Below are 5,044 nucleotides of genomic sequence, written 5' to 3'. Positions count from 1 at the left end.
CCATCTCCTTCACAACATATTATCTCATGTCATATTTCAATCTACTGTATCATGTAAAAGGGGTGTCTAACAACAATTGTGCAGTTTTGATTAGGGACACATGAACTTCAGAAAGTATCTCATATAAGTCTGAAATTAAAAGAAACATAAACGTGTGATCAACGAGCTCCAGTCTTCTCAACATGAAATTGTTTGGGGAATAATATAAGGAATGATAATATGTTACAACCGCTCTGCACTGGAGGGGGAAGCAGTGACCTTCTCGTCTTCTTGGATATTGTTCAGGAAGGAGGTCAGATCTTCATGTTCGTTAAACAGGTGAGATGAGCCTTTATGGACAATCCGAAATCTTGCAGAGCCTGAGAATGAAAAGGGAATGTTCATGTTTCGTAGCTTGGGTCTGAGAGAAAGGAAGTCCTTCCTAGCTTGAACTGTAGATTTGGAGTAGTCTTGTGATATGGTGATCCGATGGCCTTCACAGGAGATTTGTTTGCGAATAAAGTCCAGGATCAGCTCTGTGTGTTGGTATCTAAAGGGTTTGCAGATTATCTGTCTGGGTGGTCCAGAAGGTCTACATGGTTGGACTGTTGCGTTGGAATGCAATTAGTTTTTTCAAGCTCAAACCTTTTATCAAATGAAATGTTGGTGTTTCGTGCAATTCAATCTTCCAAGAAGGAGATGCTTGAGCCGAGGTGTTTTTTGCACTTCTCGGGGAAGCCAAAGAATTGTACATTGCCCCTCCTATTTCTGTCTTCTAGCTCAGCAATGGAGCACTGCATAAAGATTGAGGTCCCGTGGGGGCAGCTGAGGCCCTTATTTTTTGTTCTCTAGATCACTAATGCGCTGTTCATCTGCTGTTAGTTTGTTGGTAATTCGTCTAATGTCAGATCTCATTCCATTGACTCCTTGTTGCATTATGTGCATGCACAATTTTGTTGTTTCAGCAAGCTGTAGGACATTTGAGAGCTTTTTGATGATGGAGCCCATGGTGTCCTTGAGCTCAGTTTTATTTCTCACGAGGGATTCTGGAGCTTGTAGTTCATGTTTTGTCCTTTTTGTTGTAGATTTTGTGTCTTTTTCAGCCATCTTGGTCTTCAGTTAGAGCATATGTTATACAAGAGCAGAGGGCGAAAGGAGCAGAACCAAGGTAGGCACACATTGGAGGGACTGGAATGTCATTTCAGAGTGCTTTCAGTGCACCAGCAATGTCAGTTGTTTGTGGTTTGTTATTAGCTGTGATTGTTTGTGTGGCCTTGCAGGATCTCATGTTATAAGAGATTTCATTAGCTATGGGAGCACATCCAGAGCAGTGCTCGTCTTGTTTTTGCACTCTTGTGCTTGCTCTATTTATCTAATTTGCATGTGCAGATCCCTGGAAGCTTTGAGTAAACTGCCAGTCAATTCTGTGTGGATCTGGTGGGATACACTTTAGAGAGTAGCAAACTACAGGACGAACAATTGTAGTGATCCCCCCTGTTCATGGGAGCAGGGAGTGTCAGAGACTGTCAAGCAGTGGTTAACAGTACTTCCCAGATTGGACATTTTGTGGTAATTCTCAACTCTGGCTCCCTGTAGATCTAGGCTTATAGCAGGTCTTTGCAGGGCCCACAGATACCAGAGATACAAAAAGACATTATAAAACTCCTTTCTACCAGACCAAGGGTTTTTTTCTTTGAAGTTGGGCATTTTATAAATGCCACATCCTTGATCTTGAACGAGTGTCTGTGTTTTCACCTGCGGTGCTGGAGGTTGGGTGAAAATAGCGGTCCTTACTTTTTGTTGGTGTGTGCTCAGCCAAGATTATCTGGGGCAGTCAGGTACGCGATGCAGCTCTGTAGTTCAGAGCATCAGGCAGTCCCATCAATTATAGAAATCAGACCTCTGGTAGGCGTCAGCATGTAGCAGAGCCTGACTGAGTACAGCGGCTGGCATCAATGGAGAACGCAGTAAAAGCGCAAGCTTTAGAAATTATGTTCTGTGCATTCTGAGGGTAGGAAATGAGTAGTTCAGTCCTTATTGCTAGTACGCAATTGCTAAAAGCTAATTTATGGTCGGCCTTTGGTGTGAATCATATGGTGAAAGGCCGTTTGTTAAGATGAGAGCACTCATATCGTGCTAGGCAAATTATACAGGGGAGGCACTCCTTTTTGTGTCGGGTGTATGCAGAGATGAGACAGCAACTTTTATGCACTAATGAGCCACGCAATTGTGTTACATCTTGGGGTTCAGTCCAAGCCATATTGAGCAGACGAGAGCGGCCAGGGTGGCGGGCGCCTGGCTGTTGGGCAGGGTGTAAGGCTCGATAGTGTACAGTGAGACTCTGTAGGGCTTCAGTTTCTGCTTCTACACAATCTGAAGGCTTATCCTCATGCTTTGGGCCTCATTGGGGAACCTCAGCTCTGAAGAATTGAAGGGTTTATGGCATCAGGGAGACGGCACACAAGGCTTAGCTGCCACATTCTTCTGCGTCAGGCCACCACCCCACCCTCCCCTTTTTTTCCATTTTTGTGCCATTTTTAGGTCGAGCGTAAGCCATCGACCTTGTGTACACTTTTAGAATACTTCTTATGGCTTAAAGCAATTTCATTTGTTGGTTGCAGTGTCCTTTAAAAATCGTTAGTGGTCAGTTCTGCCTTTTTCTCACTCCTTGTACTGTTTCAGAGCAGTGACCAACTACTGTATTGATCCACTTTGGTTTCTTTATCTTTTGCTGGGACTGACTATTTTTATTATTTCTTTGGTACTCCCTTTTCACTGTGGGTGTTTTAGGATGGTAGCGACCTGCGTTTTGTTGCAACATTTCATTCCTCCCACCTCCTCCCATGTCGCTGACATTTTTTTTGGCTTTATTCCAGTGCTGTCCTCGTTTACCTCCAGCTCCTAAAATACGCTTATTTTAAAAAAGAAACACACCATTGTTTAGCTCACTGTTCACAAAAGCCATAATATGCCCTTTCTGGTACAATGTAGCTAAACCTAGAAGCAATGATGTGAATCTTGCTTAGCCTCACATGCATCTTGAGTCTCTTTCTCAAGGGCCCCTCCCTGCCAGCTCTCACGACATAGCACATAGGGCATTGCTTACCTCCTTTATTGAGGCCATAAATCTTCTCAGGCTGCTCTGCTATTGTTAACTTCATTCGAGCTTTGTTGAAATGGAAGGCAAGAAGGCTTTCAAGATATTTCATTCTGTTAAAACAAAAAGAAAATACTTTTCCAGTCTGATTTTCCAATTTCTGTTCAGAAGTTTAGGCAAGGAAAGTCCAGTTATGAATTTACAATGCCAATAGCTCAAACTCACGAAAATGCAAGACCTATAGCATTGCAAATGCTTGTTCTGATTTGTAGTTTGCAGTTGGTGGTTCATGGTATTTCGTGGTGGTTCACAGTGGGGTTTAAAAGAGCACAAAATGTGCAATAGCTCAAAAATTTCACTAAATCCAACAAGTGGAATACAATTGTGTCGTGAAAAGTGGCAAGTTCAATCTGCCATGATTTTTTTTCTATAGATTCATGTTTCACATTTTTCTCCCACTAGGCATAGTCATCTAACTTATTTTTATTAATTGTGATATCATCTATCAAAATCTAGGGCATGTGCACTCCTTCCTTGCCTGACTTAAACATTAGTACAAACCTTCGCAATGGATATCTTGGCCAGTGGTGCAGTGAGGGTACCTGGTGCCCTCGTGCAAGCAAGGGAAATGCATCCATGTCCTCTGGTTAAGTAGCAAAAAGTCTAATTGGGATGTAGTGGTCCGCTCAAACTCAACAACCTCAGTGCCACTGCACCTGCTGCACTGTTGATAGATACCATTGTGATGTTCCTGAGGCCACACCCTTCAAAGGATAGAAAATACTTGAAGTGAACTGAAAAGTTAAGGAGGAGAATTGCCTAGCGCGAGTAGCAACTTCAACAAGTTATCCCTGGGCAAGGATATTTCGGGGCGGGCAGCATTTTCTGCCGCTATTTGAGTACTCTCCGTGACACACTTGAGTGTGAAGTCCACTGACACAGTTCACTCCAAAATCATCTCTCCACTTGGACTCATGCGTGACGCTCCCATTCACCCAGTAACAGTGCGCCCACCAAAGCAAAGCTACTAACAATTGTGGCCAAGGAGGCAGAGCTCTGACTCTGCCCTCGAGGAGAGTGGCATATTAACAAAAAACTCTGTTTGTTGAGTTTATGGGATCTCGGCTGACTTGTGTTACAATTGTCTGATCTTTCGCTCCTGATGATACAAGAAATGTGTTATTCATAGTCTATGTCACACTTGACAGGACTATAAATTAGCAGCGCCAGGAACAAAGCAAGTACATGGGTGTCATGAAAAGGTAGTAATATAGATCGCATGGATGGTCTGTGCTATTGAATGGATTGTAAATGTTTACTTTAGAGTGATCTAGTGGCAGGCCTGTAGAATAGCTTCATGTACTTTAATCTCGTTAATTCCCCTGGAAAGTTTGACCAGCAAGAAATGTTGTCTCTGCTGCAGTTCATCACTGTTCTCAATGCTTACTTTTAAGTCATCCTCCATGTACAAAGTAGCAGACCTCGTGGCGCAACGGTAGCGCGTCTGACTCCAGATCAGAAGGTTGCGTGTTCAAATCACGTCGGGGTCAAAAAGTAGATCTTTTAAACTCCAAAATTGACTCACAGGAATTTACCCTAATTTCTCAATTAAAAAAATAATTGCATTTAAAAACTCTTGTTTTATATAAACATAAATGTGGACCAAGCTCTCATGGATTACCTGGAACAAACCTGCTTCTAATGCGTACTTAGAAGCTGCGCATCATTTATAATGCTTTTACACGTTAGTGCACAAATGTACCTTTTGGGAAAAATGCAAGTGTTTTAGCTGCATTGAGCAACAAAAATAAAGCTATGCCACAATTCTGTATTACATTAACAGGAAGTAGCAGCCTTACCTCACCCCACATTGCTAGTTATTATCTAAACAATGCGTTGGATACTTCAATTGATAGACAGTAGATGGCGCTGTTGTATTAGTCTATAGCCGCATATGATGAATCATTC

At 42.5% G+C, this 5,044-nt stretch overlaps 1 non-coding gene across 1 annotated transcript; it reads left to right on the top strand.

Moving 5' to 3' along the window:
• Nucleotides 1-4,554: 4,554 nt before the first annotated feature.
• On the top strand, nt 4,555-4,626 carry TRNAW-CCA (transfer RNA tryptophan (anticodon CCA)). The gene has a single exon. It is a non-coding gene; the product is annotated as a tRNA-Trp (tRNA).
• Nucleotides 4,627-5,044: the final 418 nt, after the last annotated feature.

This window comes from Pleurodeles waltl, chromosome 12 (genome assembly GCF_031143425.1).
Source record: "Pleurodeles waltl isolate 20211129_DDA chromosome 12, aPleWal1.hap1.20221129, whole genome shotgun sequence".
Taxonomy (NCBI): Eukaryota; Metazoa; Chordata; class Amphibia; order Caudata; family Salamandridae; genus Pleurodeles; species Pleurodeles waltl.
The sequence above is the reverse complement of the archived record's forward strand: the minus strand, read 5'-3'. Positions and strand labels throughout refer to the sequence as shown.